This window comes from Triturus cristatus, chromosome 3_2 (genome assembly GCF_964204655.1).
Source record: "Triturus cristatus chromosome 3_2, aTriCri1.1, whole genome shotgun sequence".
Taxonomy (NCBI): Eukaryota; Metazoa; Chordata; class Amphibia; order Caudata; family Salamandridae; genus Triturus; species Triturus cristatus.
This window is the reverse complement of record NC_140584.1, coordinates 1,065,301,243-1,065,321,585: the sequence shown is the minus strand read 5'-3', so window position 1 is coordinate 1,065,321,585 and position 20,343 is coordinate 1,065,301,243.

The window sequence follows — 20,343 nt, the reverse complement described above, 5'->3', positions numbered from 1 at the left end:
ATGGAGCCATTCGCTATTACAGGACGACTCATGAATAACACACACCAGAGCAGAAAATGTACCCAGATAAACGAGCATGTTTAATCGTGATTTGTCAGCAGCGTCAGCTCCGTGAGCTATTTTGAAAGACTCAGCCTGTTTACAGTGTAAGTGCGCCTCTGGGTGAGTGAGCCAATGGCCTCTGGCCAAGGCCGGCATTCCTTGGCTGGCTCCAGCTCTGGCATGCCCCCTGTCCCGCAGATGCCTGTACACACCTGATAAGAAGGAGGAAGTGCTTGCAGATAACAACGGGCAGAGGCCAGTGCAGCCTTGGGCGCGCAAGGCTTCCAAGCGCTAATCACAGGCCAAGGCTTCTCTTTCTTTGAGCACCGTCTGGAGAAAGGTCGGCCTCGCAGGTGGGCGGCTTTGAGTGACGTCACTTCCGCCCTCTGCACTGAATGCACGGGCGCTGTGGAACTATCCTTGGCAGAAATCCCACAAAGAGCTTCTCTGTGAATGGTGCATCTTTTGTGGTTCTACTGCATAGCAGCCATTTTCCAGGAATCCACGTTGTTTATGAAAGGTCAACGGACATGATTTAGAGTTTGGTAGTACTGGAAATCCTCCTTTTTCTGTAGGAAGCTCTTCATACGGAGCAGAGCCCACTGACAGCATTTTCTCTGCTATTCTTCACCACTGATAGAGTAAATTCATCATGTACTATATATTCCCTAATTGGCGTTTAAAATTAGAGGGTTTTCAGTTAAGAGTCTGAGTCTGAGTTAAGCCCCAAGTTTGTTAACAAATATAAACAAGCTGCACACTGAAAGGGGCGTGAGTAATAAGGGACCATGTGTCACGTGATCGGGGAAGAGGATCAACAGATGGGGCAGCACAGATGGGGTTCGCTCCAGTGCTGCTTGGCTCATCAGGCGGGCAGGCGGCCCAGATGGTTGCCTGCCCTTGGATCGCCCGTAAAATAACCCACCAGATTACATAACGGTGGATGTAATAAACCTGCAGCAGTTTTACCCAAACAAAAAATGTGTGGTGTATTTGTTTATTAGCATGCATGCTATGTGTGGTGGGGTGGAGAGTGTTACCAATGATGGTGCTATGTTTTGTGCTGGAAAAGCCACCAGGTGAAGTTGTATCTGTTGCTGCACTCCATTCACGCATGCATGTTTGCACTCTCCTACGCGATCTGGTGCATGCTCCAGCGCGCAAAATGCTAGATTCCTCATGAATGAACATTTCTGCTTTGCCAAGGGTCACGGTGACAGATGTTTAGGCCACAGTGCTGGTGGAGAGGAAGCATTAAAGTACCTTTTTGAAGGAACTGACTGGGGAGGAATCTGGCTAAGCATGGGAGGCTGCTCCAGCTGCTGGGGGCTTGCACAGGGAAGTACTGATCCCCCCGTGACTGGAGTGGTGTGAGATGTGGCAAGGCGGAAGAGGTTGGTGAATGGGTCTTTGATGGACTTAGAGGGTTATATAACTGTAAAGGAATTGTGCTCTGCACTGCCAGGTGAGTCTGAGGTTTTCGAAGATTTCATCCTGGGCCATGCAAGGATACTTTGCCACATTTGATGGACCAGAAACACAAGATCATTTTTCGACAAGTTGGTCCTTGACCTGGCAGCAGTGGTTACTACTTCTGGAGACTGCTAGTTGGTATTTCAGGAGGTTGATGTCGGGGCATTGTCATGGTTCTGGCCAGTAAAGTGACATGTGCTTCTAGGTCTGTGTAGGGGAGGGTTCCTCTTAGTTGTCTGACTTGAAAAAGGCTGTGGTCATCACCGCTGTTCTTGTTTGGGTGAACAAATTTACACTACTAACTATATACATTTCTTTGTTATTGGTGGCATAGCAAAGATAGCCGGCTCGGTGAAGAACACACCTAAAGTGCGGGGCGAGTGGTCAGTTATGTGTTGCTGCTCTAGCAGGACCACCACTGCCTTGGATCCATTGAGTATATTGCAGTTTCCTTTTCTTCGTCTTAGTGATGTCTAGACCTTTGGAAAGGTGGTTAATCTGTGCTTATGCTCACAGGTAGTGAGATTTAGGATTCAGCTGTGTGAGTGCAAAAGGAAATTTGAAGATTCCTGAGAATGCTCAAGAGGGGCATGTATGCATGTGTTGGGGTTTTGCACAGCTGAATGTTTGCACATGGGCTTCTTGGTGCTAGCGAGCAAACTCAAATGGAGAAAGAAACTAGTCATATATAGCCAGGTGTTCAAAGCCTTCATCAACTTTATTTGATGTGTTCCATCCTTATGCTTAAGGGAAGACTATTCCAAGGCTTGCTTGCTGCAACCACAAACGTTCTTCCAGCTAAATAGGATTTTTAGTATCCTGGGATAAACGAAGCACGTGAATGAACAAATATTATAGGTGGAATGATATTGTTAAAAGCGGTATGTTAAACAAGAGGTTCTACCTCTAAAAATCACCTTATGGACCAGATGTAGAGATTTAGGAGGTGATGCACTCAGATTCCAGAAGCAATTAAACATTTGTGTAACCCTCTAAGCTTGAGAGATATGGTATGATCGTTTCAGTATTAACTGAAATTTACTGATGGATTATTTGATTTTTTACCAGCTTGGCTCAAGCTGGCTAATGATGTATTTGTGAATTGCAGAAATTAATTGGGGACAGTCCTGTACTACATTGGTTCTTATCATTTTGACTTCTGTGGACCCCCACTTTATCATTACTGGAACCCTGAACACCCACTGACTCTTTATTGGAATCCACGGAACAAACAGCGTCATTACTGGAAGTCTGGGACGCCGCCCTAAACATTTTCGATGATTTGAACCTCAAAGTAATACACAAGAAATACAGAAACAAGAACTCATCAAGCAAATAAATACACTAATGATGAAATATTTTATTTAATTCACAAATAAATATATAAAAAATGGAAATTTACATTTTAATGGGAAAGTTTGACCTTTTCTAAATGTCCACTCATCTTTCATACTATGTTCTGCTTGATGCGCTTGCTCTGCTACCACAATTCAATCTGAGGATACTAACTTATTTTGTAGCCTCCAATTTCAAATTCCTTCACAATTAAAGAAAGTTTTAGAATTTTCAGTTTTACACTTTGCTTCTTTATTTATTTACTTGTCATTGATCTGCTGATATTATTTAATTTTGTAAGCAGTGGTGGACCCCTTGAGTAGACTTTGCAGGGGTCGCTGAACTACAGGCTAAGAACCACTACAGTACTGGATTAGAACTGCAGCACCAAGCAAGATGCATAAAGTCCACTGTGTCAACATGGCAGAAGGGGGCACATTGAGGTGTGCTAATTTTCCATGAGGTCCAATCATTTGATCATGATATATTCTGATATATTCTGTGGAGGATGTTGAAATGTTGGAGCCTGTGTCTCTGATTTATAGAAACTAACCCAGGCTTCTCACAAGATTATCTCCATGTTTTTACCTGGAGCACTACCCCCAGGTCTCCCTCAAAGAAGCCCAATGTCTATATCCGGCAGCGCCTCCTTCATTATATGATAGAGTCGAGACACCTACCCCTTTGTCTTAGTCGTCAGGCACGTCTGTGTCAGCAGCAGATACTCCACAGGTTTGGCGGGGGAAGTAGGCCAGCGCTCAGAAGCAGCATGGCATATCCTATAATATGGGAACAGGTCAAACGTATTACATTTACCAAAGGAGCGAAACATGTCCAATCATGTGAACGTGCCTACTATAAACTGTTTCTCTAGTCTTGTAGGAGTCAGTCACTGAAGTATGAGCTGTACCGTAGTGCATGTCAGAGCAGGTTGTTTAATAACAGCATTTCAGGGAAGATCATAATCTTGCAACCGTGTATCTTGCCAGGGAAGTGAATGTCAATTGTGTACACCGAACCGTTTCATGTTTAAGGCACCAGGTTCAACCAGATCACGTTCAATTAGAAGATGGGGTGTGGTTCAGTGTGCATTCACCCAAAATATGGCGAAGTTTTCCTGGGGCACCAGGAAGTATAGTTCCAGGTCTGGTACCATAAATCCTCCCTCTTTACCTGAACGTATCCCAACTATTATGTGACGTTTTGTCCCCCCCAACCTAATCTGAGGAGCATGGAGCACACCTTTCTGGAAAAAGTGTTTAATAAGCCAGCACCATTTGACAAACAATGGTGTCACCAGGGCGGACCCGACTGGGGCCAATGCCACAGCTTTATTCCTTCTGACCCCTCTCCCCTGTGCCTCGTCACAACATGTATTGGGCAAAGATAAGAACACTTGTTGAACTATGCTTAAAATGGCCACTGAGGGGGGTGTGGCTAGCTGCCAAGCAAGCTGGACGCAGCTTAACCGAGCTCCGAGGGTGAGGCTGACTCCCCATACATCCGCCTGATCATCCGTGCCTAATTCTAGCCCCAAGGTCCCTGAACGGGGAGTTGAGGCGAAGCGACCCCGCCTGCTTCCATTCCCGGGTCTCTCCGTGGCCCAGAACGTTATTGGCACTGCCCGGAAGGTTGCGGCCTACATCGGTGACTGAGAGCGGGACCTCGAGTTGGCGGAGTGTCCCGGGTGCCGCGAGGAAGATCCGGGCCAGTTTGAAGGGTGCTCCAGGGGAGTTGGCGGCTCACTGCGGGCCTGGCGGTGGTGCGTGCTGATCGCGCCCCGCTTGGGTCATCCCTGTGTGCATAATACATCGGCGGAGCCAGGAGGAGACGGGGCCTGGGCAGCGCGGGGGAAGACAGCCCCGCAGAGGACTCGTGGTCGGGCCCGGTGGCCGCGGCCCTCCCCTGCCGGACGATACGATTGGCAGGTAACAGCCGAGGCGTGCTCCGGGGAAGTTCCGGATGCTGGTGCTACCTCTAGCCCATCGTGAGGCGGCCGAGGAGCGGCTGGTGGTGCTGCCGACTGACGGTGCTGGGGACCCCCGGCGCTCCCTCCTTCTGACGAGACCGACCGGGTGGGCTGCAGGCTGCAGGTGTGATCGGTGCTGGGCCCTGGAATGTGCGGGGCTTGGGAGACAAAGTCAAACGGGGCCTGGTCCTGCAGAGTATTAAGAGGTGCGCCCCGGCGGTGGTCTTGCTCCAAGCGACTCACCTTACTGGCAAAGCTAGTGGAGCGATGGATAGATGGGGGTATAAGATGGTGACACACTCTGAATTTACCTCTGGATCTCGGGGGTGGGCATAATGGTGCGCCGACAGTCCCACTTAATAGTGCACAACGTTAAAACTGATGGGTCGGGACGATTTGCGGTGGTCCACACCCAATGGGAGGGGCGGCCCCTCAACATAGTGTCTGTTTATATTCCACCTGCACCGCATGCCACGGCGTTCCCGGCGCTCAGCGAGTTTCTGCTGGCTCTACCGGAGGGGGAGGTGATCCTGGGCGGAGACTTCAATGCTGTTATGAACGACCTCAATGACCGGTGTCCTCCACGGACGAGGGGCGGGGGAGTATCGTGGCTTGAGAGCTTTACGGAGGCAATCGGGCTAACGGATCTATGGCGGTTGCATCACCCGGCGACACAACAATTCACGTACCACTCTGGGGTACACAATAGTTTAACTCACATAGACTACTTCCTGGGTTCGTCTGGTTGCCTCCAAAATATTGATAGTATAGAAATTAGACCCAGAGGTATATCTGATCACTCCCCGATACTCTTGCAATACACTCGCTATCACTTGATGCGTCGCCGCATCTACCAGATGCATCCCAGCTGCCTACGGCTCCCTGATATTCGTAAATCAATAGCGAAGGTGACGAGCCTTTACTTCCAGGAAAATGCCGCCTCGGTTGATTCCCCCACTGTTCTTTGGGAGGCATACAAAACGGTCGTTAGGGGGCAGGCTATGGCCTCCTTTGCGGAGTACAAGCGTGGAAAACATTCCGAGCTGCAGTCACTAGAGCTTGAGCTTCATGCGGCGGAGGCTCACCAGGCCCAAGACCCATCTCCCATAGCCTCCCACAATCTGCGATTGCGTCAGACGAAATACAGGGAGCGCCTCGCAGAGCGCACCAGACAACGCCTGGAAGCCTCGAAGCACACAGTTTATGACGTGGGTGATAAGGCTGGAAAGTTGCTGGCGTGGCTTGATAGACGTGACAATGGTGATAGGAGGATTGGGCAACTTAGCACGGATGAGGGGCAGAGGATCCGACCCGCGCGCAATAGTGCGTGCTCTGGCAGGGCACTTTCGGGGGGGGGTCTACTATTCCGCTTCCTCTATGACAGTGGAGGAGGCGCTGACATACATCAGAGACCTCAAGATGCCCAAACTCTCCCTTGAGGCTCGGGAGACCCTGGAAGCCGAGCCCACGGTGGAGGAGGTACAGGCGGCTATTGGCGCGTTGCAGCCCGGTAAGGCTTTGGGGCCCAACGGCATACCGGTTGAGCTCTATAAGAGGCTGTCCGGGACGCTTGCCCCACATTTATTAAATATGTTTACTCATAGCTTGCAGACGTACGAGCTCCCGTTAGACCAACGCACGGCCACCATTGTGGTGATTCCAAAATTAGGTAAACCTGCCGATCAATGTACCTCCTATCATCCCATATCGCTGCTTAACGCGGAGGCCAAGATCCTCGCGAAGTTGCTGGCCAGCAGGCTGACGCCGCACTTGTCCGAAATTGTGCACCCAGATCAGTCAGGCTTTATGCCCGGCAGAGGTACATCCCATAACTTGAGGCGACTGCACGGGGTGCTGGCCCGGACGGAACGGTTGCGGGAACCGGCGGTGCTTCTCTCTCTGAACGCGCGAATGGCGTTCGATATGGTTGAATGGCCCTTTCTTTTTGCAGTATTGTTGCATCTGGGTTTCGGGCCCAAATTCTGTGCCTGGGTCCGACTCCTATACACTAATCCAGTGGCCCATGTCACGGCCAGTGGACATATGTCGGAGGACTTCCCCCTGATGCGTGGCACGCGCCAGGGCTGTCCTTTGTCGCCACTGCTCTTTGCCATGGTGCTTGAGCCACTTGCGGCTTGTATACGCTGGGAGCCCATGATACGGGGCCTCAAGTGGTCTGACGGCTGGGAGGACCGCGTCTCCCTGTACGCGGATGACGTGTTGCTGTATCTGTCCTCCCCTAGACGTTCTATACTAGCACTACTTAACATCTGTGAGGTCTTTGGCAGAGCGTCTGGCTATACCATTAACTGGTCAAAGTCGGCCCTGTTCGTACTGCATGGCCTTCCCCCGCAGCTGCCGGTGGGCTGTCCGCTCCGCGTGGCAGAAGGTTCTTTCAAATATCTAGGTGTATACATCACGTTGGATCAGACGGAGTTTTTCCGGTGAAATCTGTACCCCCCAATGGACCGCCTCAAGCGGGATGTGCATCACTGGGGAGCGCTGCCACTGACCCTGTTGGGGAGAGCGGCGCTCTTAAAAATGATGGCTTTGCCACGATTCTTATATGTGCTGGAGAACATGCCGTATCCGGTCCCCCCGGCCTACTTCCGTGCGATAGCGGCGCAAGTCTCTAGCCTCCTATGGGGCAACGGGTCGGCACGAATTGCGCAGTCTAAATTAGTTTGTGGGTGGTATGATGGGGGAATTGCGCTCCCTGATATCCAACTCTACTATTGGGCGGCGCAGCTGAAGGTAATTAATCAATGGCTCCACGCGCCACAGTCTGACCCAGCATTTAAGGCGGACAGGGATATATTGGGCGAGAGGGGTATACTGTCGCCTTTATACGATGGTAGACTGGCCCCGAAGTTGATCGGCCCTCTGAGACAGACTGTGTCCATCTGGCATGCGGCCCAGGCCAAACTGGGGTGGCGGGGGGTTTTGACCCAACTCACACCTCTCCGGGATGCAAAGCAGTTGGGACGGTTGAGGGATAGCAAAGGCTTCGATGGTTGGGACAACATTGGAATTTCGGTGATAGGCGATATGCGGCAAAAGGGGGCAGTCGTCCCGTTCGCACGCTTACAACAGCAATATGAGCTGGCTCCCTCGGAATGGTTCCGGTACATTCAGATTAAGCATGCCCTGATCGCAAAGCTGGCTCCCGGCGGGGAGGTTCCGGAGGCATCCCCGTTGGAAGACAGGTTACTGACGGAATACATGCCTAAGAAGGCCACGTCCTTCACGTACCGCAAGCTTATCAATAACCTGCCGGACCTCATGGGGCCCTTGCGGGAGAAGTGGGCCAATGAGGTCGGCGAATTTGATGACCCGGAATGGCGCGAGGTGTTGGCCTAGCCGCGCGAGGCGGGTATACCTTCAAGGCTGCGGCTGGTGCAGCTCCGAATTTTGCACCGTTCGTACTATACCAGACATTTGTTACACAAAATGGCCATGGCATTACACCCCTTCTGCCTGCGTGGTTGTGGGGAGGAAGGAACCTTTTATCATACCATTTGGGATTGCCCCGTAATCCAAGATTTCTGGAGGCGAGTGATGCGGACAATGTCGCAGGCGTGCGCGGTATCGTTGGTGCCGGAGCCCCGGCGCTGTTTACTGAACGTGTGGGAACCTAACGATCTCAGTCGTCAGGCTCAGAGCTGGGCCACGCTGGGGATAATGACAGCTAAAAGGAACATAGCACAAAAATGGGGGGCGGTGGGGGTGCCTTCACTGACCGCATGGGGGAGGGATATGGACGCAGCCATGTTTGCTGAGCACTCAGCATTTATCAGGCGGGGTTGCCCCCGCAAGTGGGACAAGGTATGGGGCATGGAACAAATTCAGGGGAGGAATATGTGTCCCGCCACCGATGCCACATGATGACACCTCTGATTCAGACTGATGAAGTGGATCTCGGGGCGGAAGTGAGAAATGTTGATGCCGGCTATGTAACGCAGTGTAGATATGGTGTTTACTTATGGATTGTACATTGGGGTGCTGTATTGTCAAAAGGTAGGAGCAAAATGCCTACTCAAGTGTCTTGCTGTTTTGTTCATAATATAAACAATAAAAATGTATTTAAAAAAAAAAATGGCCACTGAGACTCCATTTCGTGTTGCCATGCTCTCGGCAACCTTGTGAAGGATTGCTTTCTATGTCCCTGTTAGAACTTGCTTAACCCTCCTTGCTCCTTGTGGTTGAGCCGATTCCAGAAGCTGCTTGTGTACCTCGCCCCCCCGGTTGTGCCAGAGACTTAGCCACATCCTGTCCACTGTTGTAACTCAGCCTCTTACACCATCAGCTGTGCTCCATGGCCACGCCATCTGGGCGCTGAAGTAAGAGGCTGTGTACATTGTGCAATCAGAGACTGACGCTCTCTGGCCACGATTACGCCACCTGAGACTGATGAGGAACTTGTTGGATGTGTAAAGTGTGTGGCTAGTGCTATAATTATGTGTAGTGAAGCAGCAGTCTCCGAAGAATTGTCTTTGTACCATTCTGGGATCCTGTCCTTAGCTCGAGCTAATGAATTAAATTTACTTTCCTCCACAGCTAAGTTGTCCTGGTCTCTTTGGTAATGCATGAGTAATCAAGGTGAACCCATAGATTCTAGGTGTCCCCTGCACCGCTGGCTTTGATTCTCCAGTCGGGAGGGGTCTCTAGAAGCCGGTTCTACAATTGGCGCCCAAACGTGGGGCTTCTTCGGTGGTCGTCATCGAGCCTGGAGGTTGTGAGGGGTACGTGATCGAATTCCAAGGGAGGCGTGCCACTACATCGGCTGAAAATTGTCCTTGTGGGCCCGAGATCTCCGATTGCGTGATTCATCCCTCCTAGGGGCTATTCGACTGCGGCCCCGACTGATGCCCCAGTTCCGGTTCCTAATTTTTGGAGATCGAGACCTTTGTGACACTTGCCGTGCGAGGGAAGATTAACGGTCAGGGAAGAGTGGGAGTGACCCACTTCTTTGGTGAATTGTATTTGGTTTTGGGTATTGTTCGACTTTTGCAAAAGCCGAAGCCAAGGGGTAAGTACAGTCATATGCTGTAACTGTTCGATTGTACCCTTTGATGTTTGGAACCAGGATGCGCGTCTAGAGATGCCTGGATTTAGTACATTTCGGAAATGGTGTTGTTGTTGTTGTTGTGCACAGGACTCCGCATTGGAGGAATCTTGTCCGATTCCTCCCTTGGGGACCCCTAATTATGAAGTCTATGTTAAACATGGTATTGGCCCGATTGTGTTTTCCTCACTCTGGCACAAGTATACAAAGGGTAATGCTGAGTAACAATGGCCAATGCATGGTAGTTTTGAACGTCCTGTATTAGACAATCTGGAGGAGAAATTGTTTCAAAGAACAGTTACACCTGCGATGTTTGATTCCTTTCGGGTTTGGCGCAAGGAGTCAAAGATGAAGGAAATCAAACTCAAAAAGAGCGAAGCTAAAACAATGCGTATGAGTGTGATTCAGAAGGCCCAGAATCATGATGAACAGAAAATAGAAGAGGGTATAGTGACACATGATAGATTACATCGAATGCAGACAGACGGATGTTACGTTACTAAGAAGGTCCCCGAAAAGGCCCGGGACAAGGAGGATGACCCTCCCATGTCCTCCATGTTGGACACCCCTCCACCTTATGCTCCCACCATGTACCCGGCCCTTGATCCCGCACAATTGGCCCTTGCTGCCGCTCCATGCCCTGGATCGTCCAATTCCTCAGCCACTCGTTCCCGATGCCCCGACTGTTCAGGCCACTGTAACGGTGCAGGTCCACCCTTCCCCTTCCCTTGTTGCTCCTTCCACTGGTCCCATGCCTATCCAACCCAATGTGCCTTTAACTCCCGTCACACCTAATCCGTTTCTTATTGACAGTCATCCGACACCTTCCCCCAGTGCAGGGCTATTAGTAAATGCTTGGTCAGTGGTCCGTGATTATATCCCTTATGTAACTCCGCATAGACCACCCACTCCCAGATGACGTACTTTGCACAGACAGATAGGTAATACACAGGAACAACTCGCTATGAGTCAACAGGCTCGTATGTGGATGGGAAATGGCACTATGTACACTGCTCAGGATATATGGATGACCATGAATCAGTGGACGCGCATCCAACAGATTGACACTTTTTGTGATATGTGTGACATACTGACCCAAATGTGGGTAGATTTTGTAGAATCAGGTCCACCCCCAGATCTGTCTGACCTTCGCAATAAGGTTGCGAAGGGGGACATTCAGGGCCTCGCACTATTCTGCGATCTGATCACGTTAGTAGCCTTTAGGGACTCTTTATCTGATGCCATGCTGAATAAGGGTTTTCCAATGAGGGAGGTACAGCCTGTTGGAGGGACCACGTTGCTGGCGTGGGTGAGCAGCCTGACATGCCAGCGGGTTTTAGGCAAATGCGGATCCATGTCCCTTGGAAAAGGTCTGATGTCCTCCAGCTTAAAAGCCAATTGCCTGACCCGCGTAAAAATCCAACGGGTTATTACAAGGAATTGACTCAGACCCTCCAGTCTTGCGTGATGACTTTAGCAGATATCGATATGTTAATGGGACAAGTAGTACCGACTGAAGTATGGTCTAAAAGACGTCATAATGATCAGGCAGAATTTGGCCACACTAGGCAACAACTTGAGGAGGCCGACAGAGCTCGAACTGGCGGTGAGAAACCTGATCCCATGATCTTGGCCCTTCCGGCCTAGATACTTACCGCCATGAAAAAGATGTTGACACCTCACCGTATTAATTGGGATAAATTAGCTGCTTGCAGGCAAAAGAAAGATGAAAGTGTCTCAGACTTTTTCACACGATTTGAAAGCACATTCACCGACTATAGTGGACAGGATATGACTTCAGAGGGGCGACAGCGACTGCTTATGGATAAATTTGTGTCCAATTTGTTACCAGAACTTGGGACTAAGCTCAAAATGTCGGAAAGTGCCTCACCCATTTCCACCCCGTCTGGCATTTCGACAATGACCCAGTATTATGAGAATAGGGAGAATGAAGAGCGAGACAAAACAGATAAGAAGGCTAAAGATCTAAAAACAAAGGTATTACTCCAACAGGCATACCCGACCCAGACCCAAAACAGGGGTGCCCCGAAGTTTCAACGAGGTGCTCAGAAACCTGCCCCACTTGACTCCTTGCCCACCGCTGGGGTCCAATCAGTGCACTTATTGTCGCCAGGAGGGTCATTGGCCCGATGAGTGTCCCTTGTTGGTCCAGAACCACTCTGCTCTTGCTGACCGATTCACAGGGCAACGGCCCCAAAGAGGACGAGGCGGACTTAGAACACAGTCACAGGAGAGGCGCCCCCTCATGCACGAGACTAGATCTGATGCAGCCAATTATGAAGATCGCAATTATTTTACTGAGGATTATGAGCCCGAAGAAGGGACGGGGTTTCTGTCCCACTAGGATTGCCAAGGACAAGGAAAGGGACCCGTGCCTATTCCTGTTGACCAGAAGGGACCGTATGTTCACGTTACAACACTGGGTTCTACGGAACCATTCTTGGTCGACACTGGTGCAACCAAAAGTTCTATTGCTAGGTCTAAAGTCCCTGGGACCCCCTTGTCTGGCGCAAATAACGTTTCTGTGGGGTTTTCTGGTACCCCAGTGTTTAGCCCTGTCTCACAACCACTGGAACTAACGATAGGACCCTACAGGGTTGATTCCCCTTTGGTTTTGACTTCCACATGTGGAGAAAATTTGTTGGGTTTAGATCTATTAAAAAGATTACATGCCACCATCTACTGTTCTCCTGATGGTGTTTACATCACTATGGGCCCCCCACCACACACCCAGTATATTTAGCCTCCTCACATCCCCTTCCCCAGGAACTTCAACATGTCCCTCCCACCCTTTGGGCCCAAGATGATACTGATGTAGGCCTTTTGTCCATACCCCCCTTTTCTGTTACCCTAAAGGAAAACGCTCGCCTTCCCCGACTTCCCCAATACAAAATACCCAAAGAAGGGGAGAGGGCATTACTCCAGATCATTTCTGAACTTGCTGACAAGGGCGTGGTTGAAGAGACAAGGGGCAATGTGTGTAACAGCCCAATTTTGCCTGTCCTCAAACGCACCAACCCTTCCAAGCCCCCTGTTTATCGTTTTGTCATTGATTTACGCGAAATGAATAAAATAGTAGTTCCCCAGTTTCCTGTGGTCCCAGATATCACTGTCTTACTTACTATGATCCCCCCGTCGTCATGTTTCTTTTCTGTCATTGATTTGAAGAATGCCTTCTTTAGTATACCCGTTGATGAACAGAGTAGGGATCTTTTCGGATTCTCATTGGCAGGTCGTAGTTTCCGGTACTGTAGAGCTCCACAAGGATATACAGAGAGCCCTTCCATTTATAGTCAGGCCCTCAAGGGACAATTTGATTCCCTGTCCCTACCTCAAGGTACCACATTACTCCAGTACGTTGATGATTTGCTCATAGCAGCAGACACCGAGGCATTATGTAAAGAAGCTACGATGAAATTGCTCCTGCATTTGGCACAGTTCAATCACAAAGTTTCCCTCTCCAAGCTCCAATATTGTCGACATGAGGTTACCTACTTAGGTCATCTCCTGTCGAAGGAGGGACGCCACCTCACCCCTGAACGAATACAGACTATCAGTAAAATACCCCCACCAAAAACGTAGAAAGAGGTCCGTGCTTTTATTGGTATCACCTCCTACTGCCGCCAATGGATACCCAATTTTTCTCTACTCATTAAACCTTTGTTGGCCCTCACACTTAAAGATGTTCCTCACCCGCTTCCTTGGACAAATGAGTGCCAGCGTGCATTTGAAGAACTAGGCACCCCTAGTTATCAGAAACACTTCACTCTTTTCATACATGAGCGTGATGGTTGCGCATTGTCAGTATTAACACAGCGTTTCGGTGACAGACAATGCCCCTGTGCATATTTTTCTGCAGTTCTAGATCCCATGGCACGCGCGTTGCCCAGTTGCTTGAGAGCAGCAGCCGCAGCTGCCATATCCATTCGCCAATCTGCTGGTCTGGTTCTTGATACTGCGCTTACAGTTATGGTTCCTCACGCAGTTGATACTTTATTGAATAGGACAAAAACTCAACACCTTACTAGTGCACGTTTGTCCAGGTATGAGTTGACTCTCTTAGCCAGTCATATCACCATCTGCCGCTGCACTACACTGAATCCAGCCACATTGTTACACTTTGTTGATGGTAATACTAGTTCTGATCCCCATGATTGTGTCTTCCGGACGGAGGAAGAGACTAAAAGCCGTGTAGACTTGACTGACACACCCCTCACTGATCCTGATGGTACCATGTATGTGGATGGTTCTTGTTTCAAACTTCCTGATGGTAGCACAACTGCCGCCTATGCTATCACCACGTTACAGACAGTGGTGGAGAGTGAGAGGATACCTTACCAATCAGCACAGGCCGCTGAGTTAGTGGCGCTGATAACAGCGTGTGAATTGAGTACGGGTATGGCAGTCAACATCTACACCGACAGCCAGTATGCTTTCGGAGTGGCCCAAAATTTTGGGCGACTGTGGGCTGAATTCCGCTGACTTACATAAAACTCTGCGAGATTCCGCAGAGTTCTGCGAGTGAATGGAATTTGGCACACTGTGCTGCTCGAACTGATTTTTAGCACTGGGAGCTTGTTCTACGCTGTAAAATCAGCATGAGAGGCACCACACTGCGAGCTAGAAGGCACCTCTTCTTTCTGCTGCTCGAGAAGATTTTCTACTCGAATGGCAGCTTTCTCAACATGAACGGTGGCCACCTGCCGCAACCGCTCGCAGTGTGAAGTCATTTTAGCGCCTGAAAATCGCACAAAGGGAAACAAATTCTCACTCAGGCTTGCAATCTTATCTTTGACGAGTCGAGCGCGAGAAGAAACTCGGCCATGTGGTGGTTTGTGGAGTTTTGCCAGAATTCCGTGTTCTAAGCTGAAGGCAGTTTTCCACCCACACCTAAAATGGACATGTTAAAGACTAAATTAAATAAATAATTAGGAAGGAATAGTTACTAAGAATCTTGTACTTGATTTAACTGGATCAAAGAACTCACAAGGCTATTGTTTTTCATACTTCCTCATGACACTAGACTAAGAGAAACATGTGACGGGTTGTTGAAAGTAAATCATTCAACGGTCTGGCAGAGAGGTGGTCCCAGCAGGGCCCTTGTAGACGCCGAGAGTATTGGACATGAATGCTGCCCAAGCGAAGAGGCAGAGCAACAATGACCAGCCAGTCACAAAAGGAGGGTGCATTAGTCAGGAATCAGCGTGGGCAACAAGGTAGTCATCAAGGATCACTTGGAAGTATCGCACCCCTTTTGAACTAGAGACATTGGAAGTGGACATGAGTGAGAGGTACCATGATAACTGCAATAAGAGGAAACATGGAAGTATCGATAAATATATCCTGGTTCAAGAAGATTCCAGAGAGAGTAGAGGAAGGGGCCATGGAGACAGGGTTGGAGATTATCCTGGTGGAAGATCCCAAAGGTGACCTAGGAAGCCAGGAAGCTAGAGAGGCGGAGGCTGAGGCCTGGGAGGACCACGATGTTGTGGTAAATATTTCATTACCGGTACTATTTTTTATGCGGTAAAGTCTATTAAGAATAACTCAGTAAATATAAGAGGCAGAATCCGTGGTATTAGAGGTTTTAAAAGGCTTTATTCCTATACAAAGGAATACAATTCGAATTGTAGGCATTCTATTCCATCACCACGAAAGTTCAGGAAGGAAGGGCATACATTATTGACAGATAAGCAGTTTTATAGAAAATACATTACAGTGAAACAGATGCAAGAGGCGTAACAGCTGATAGTATAGATAAAAGGTGCATACGTAGCTAATAGAGGCGTATACATGGGCGTAATTCAATAAACGTCATCATACATGATGTCACAGGTGGGTGGATCCATAAGAGAATCCTGCAATGTCAGCAGAAATATTTGGCAGAGATGCGCGCGCAGCCGCATGACGTGTGATTGACGTGCAACTAGAGGGTGAAGGGGACTTGACATTTAGCTCTACATGTGGAGACAGAAGTCTGGGGGTCATGTCAACCTAATCCCAAATCATATCTAATATCCTATGTTTAAAGAACTGTGTTATCCAAAAGGAGAGGTCTCTAGGATAGAATCTATTCTATACTGACTGTTAGTGCGTGTACAAGCGTCTAAGTGTCTACACTAGATGCGAGGGGGTAGGAATATTCCATGGTAACGGGGCTATGAATTACTTGCATGAGGGCCGCGAGGCCTGGCCCTGTGCACGGTAGCTGGAGGAATGTTTACCTAAACTACTAGACAGGAATGCATCGGATGAGGAGCGGAGAAGATAATCTTGAAGGTGAAATACAGTTCTTGGCAGGCGACAGGCTGGATCAGGCACCGTTAGCCGCGCAGGGAGTAGGACAAAGTTCATGGACACAGATGCAGGCTCAGACTGGAGCTTTCAGAGGCAGAAGGCAGGAAAAGGCTTGATGACAGAATTCGGGCCTACTCGCCTGAATCTGTAAAATGTGGAAAGTGAACCACATAAAGTCGGTGGCCTTTCATACTTAGGAATGGAATATCTGACCCATTCATGGCGGTTCTGAAAGAGGACATGTTGACGGTGGACGCACATATATTTGCGTCTTCAAAACTGGAGCAGGAGGGAACATACATGTACTTATAGCATGCACATGGAGCCGTTGGGGTCTATGATAGGGGACATAACTGATCACAAAATTCATATTTCCTCATTCCCTCCTTGTCCCCTACGGACCCTCAGGAGATATCGATCTTCATCAATCCATCGATCTGTTCATATAGCATCATTTGTTCTTCTTTCTTCTTCCGGGATCTCGAACGAAAACTTGGATGTGGGATACACGAAGTGGCACACAGACCACAAATCGCTGGCCCACATTGTAGACATAAGCAGCAACTGAATAGTATGAGAAAGCCAATACCTAGGAAGGATAGGATTCTCCATCCCCAGGCTGACAACACGCCCCAGAACCAACCGAACCAAGTCCAGGTGCCTGGACTCTGGTGTATCTGGCTTACAATTTTATGAAGGCGAGTTATGGCTTTATATACTGACGGTGAATTTTCTGGTATGAAAATGCAGCAACTTGATCCGATGACCCTACAAGCTCCGCCCCTATCGGCCAGGATGACGTCAAGGACAAGACGATTTTGAAGCACAACAATCCGCATAGCAGACTGCTCTTCTGTTAAATTGCCTAAGGCGGAAATAGTTTCGTTCACTACTGCTTCAAGGGTTCTGGTTAATCTACGTATCAGTTTACTATTAGTAACTGTACCTATATAGGGAAAGAAACCTTTATTGAAATCTGTGTATTTTTCCCATGCTGTTTCAGTGTAATCGACAATTGGGAGATCTCTCTGCTGTCTATTGTGTACTAAATGGGTATTTCTATGATAATCAGGAGGGGCTAGGAAAACAGGTGGTAGAAGGAATGCTATGTAACAGGTACCATCCCAATCTAAAGGTAGACGTATATATGCGGTCTGGCCACATATAAAGTAGGAATGACGAGAAGCTCTAAATGTGGACTTGCCTTGATCACTGAATTTTATTACAGTGTTGCATTTACTATGGCCCATGTGTATGGAACCATTCTTTTTTACACATAATTCCCCTTTTACTGGGAATACTGACATGGCGGGCAAGATTGGTGTAGCTTCAGATTCAACGTTCAGGATCATAAGGTTAAGTGTAAAATTACCTAATCCATATACTTCATTTTCTAGATCAGTTCCTGTTCTTTTGGGAAGTCCCTCCTTGTTAGGGTAGCAGACTTTAAGCAAAACTAAGTTCAGGTTTCCCCATACCCAGTTGTCTTGATAAACTGCGGAATTTGAATCTAGGGAATTAATCAAACTAAACCATGCTCCACAGGAGCCATTGTGTGTGAACGGATAGGGAAAGAGGGGCAAAACTCCCTTATAGTTCTGATAGGGAGGGAGTCGGCCACATATCCAACAATTTGTGGCATTGCTGGTTTGATGGGAATGATGTAACATACTAATGAATGTGTTGTTGCGCAGCGCAAATCTATAAGACAATTCATGCGGAGGTAATTCGCTAAAAGAATGTTCTGCAGTTACATTGTAAGCACGTTTAAGAATAGGGTAATACATGTGCAATAGTATGCTGACAATGATGATCAGAAGACTTAGAAAAAACAAAATTAATAATGTTACTGTGCAGTGACTACGAAATGATTTACAATACGCATACTTCTTGAGCTGCATTTGATGATTTCTTTCTCTATTCCGGTCTAGAGGATACATGTCAGAGACAAATTCAACCGATTCACCTTGGAGAGGACTTAAACAATCAAATTGTCTGACTTACTAGACCTTAATTTTAGTTTGTAAAGTTCTGAGTTTGTCTGCTCAACCAAAGGGGAGCTTTGAGTCTGTCTGTGAGGGAATACAGGGTTGAGTATTCACGCTGGACGGTAGTCCATAAAATTTCTTGATATGACTCGAGTGCAACCACCCTTTCCCTCCCTCGATTTTCACGGCTGTCCTTGTAGTGAGTAGAACTAACTTCGGTGACTTCCACCTAGGATCCAGTTGGGTCTTCCGGTCAAAATTCCTGACCAGAACCAGGTCCCCAGGAACCACGTCATGGGGCTTCACCTCAGTATTATCGGGAAAAGCTGCGGATACCTGTGAACGACAAGATTGTAGTGCAGACATCAAGGAAGCCAGGTAATCTGTCAGCATATTACAGTCAACATCAGTGATTTTGCGAGGTATATGCGTCCCCCACATATTTGGTGGTCTACCGAAGATCACCTCGTACGGGGATAGCCCTGTTCGAGAATGTGCTACCATTCTCATGTAAAAGAGCGCAACTGGTAAGGCTACTATCCAATCGACTCCTTTTTCTCTGCATATTTTGGACAATCTAATTTTCAGAGTTTGATTATGACGTTCCACGAGACCTGCCGCCTCGGGATGTCGGACACAGTGGAATTTCCATTGGTAGCCTAATAAAAGGGAAACGTGTTTCATTAGTTCGGATGAGAACGGCTGGCCGTTATCTGAGTAGACAACACGTGGTAAACCGTACCGTGGGAAGAATTCTCGAACTAACTGTTTGGCAGTAGTCGGGGCAGTGTAATCTGAAACCGGGTATGCTTCTGTCCAACGGGAAAGAGCACAGACAACTACGAGAACATATTTGAATCCTCGACATCGTTCCATCTGGATATAATCCATCTGGAGGACTTCAAAAGCATGATCGGGAGTTTGGAATCCACCCTGTTCTACGGGGATGCTTTTACCTGGATTAAACTGACAACATATCATACAGGTACGAACTTTTTGTTTAGCTGCGGCTCGTAAATGTTTGTTGAACCAAATGTGTTGAATGCTGTCTAGCATAGCTTTTTCTCCTAGGTGCGCTGGACTATGTATAGTGTTAATGATGACTTGAACCATTGAGTCGGGAAGAAACCATATAGATTTTTCCTTCGTCATCCATCCTTGATCTGTTTGGATCCCTCCTAATTCAGTCCATTTCTTTATTTCTTCTGGTGTAGCATGTGTCTGTATGTCAATTACATCAAGGGCGGGATCCTTAACTGTCATGCAATGTGTTGGTGTCGGAACTATTGTCTTTGTCATGTCAGTTGTGTGAGTCTGATTCTGAGCAGTCTGTTTAGCTGTTCTGTCAGCTAGGTCATTACCCTGAGAAATGATATCGGTAACTTTTGTATGGGCTTTGCATTTCATAATCGATATTGCAGTAGGTAGATGAATCGCGTCTAATAGGGCTTGAATGAGGGGTCCGTGTTGGATGTGGGCACCGTGAGAAGTTAAATAACCTCTCTCTCGCCACAGTACGCCGAAGTCATGGACGACTCCGAATGCATAACGTGAATCTGTGTATATGTTGACTTTTTTATTTGTGGCTTGAATACAGGCTTGTGTCAGAGCGATGAGCTCTGCTGCTTGAGCTGACAAAGTGTTAATACAATTTGTTTCAATGATTTCAGTGTCTGTTGTGACTGCGTAAGCGGCCACTAACTCTCCTGTACTTGTTCTCATACATGACCCATCTACATATAATGTTAAGTCTGGATCTGACAAAGGGATATCTGTCAAGTCTTGTCTGGGTTTCGTCGTGATAGTAATGACTTCGACACAATCATGTGCCAATGGATCTGTTCCGCCTACTGGTAACAGTGTGGCAGGATTTAACGTATTACAACGTCTGATTTCTATATGTGGCTGAAACAATGTTAATTCGTAACCGGTGAGTCTCGCTCTAGTCAAGTGTTGTGTCTGTGTGCGGTTCAAAAGAACCTCTACTGCGTGTGGTACTTGTACTGTCAATTGATGTCCTAACACTATGGCATCGCTTTGTCTGATTGCTAAAGCTGTTGCTGCCACCGATTTCAGGCACGCTGGAAGAGCCTGAGCTACTGGATCTAATGTACTAGAGAAATAAGCACATGGTTTGTGTGATCCTGCTTGTT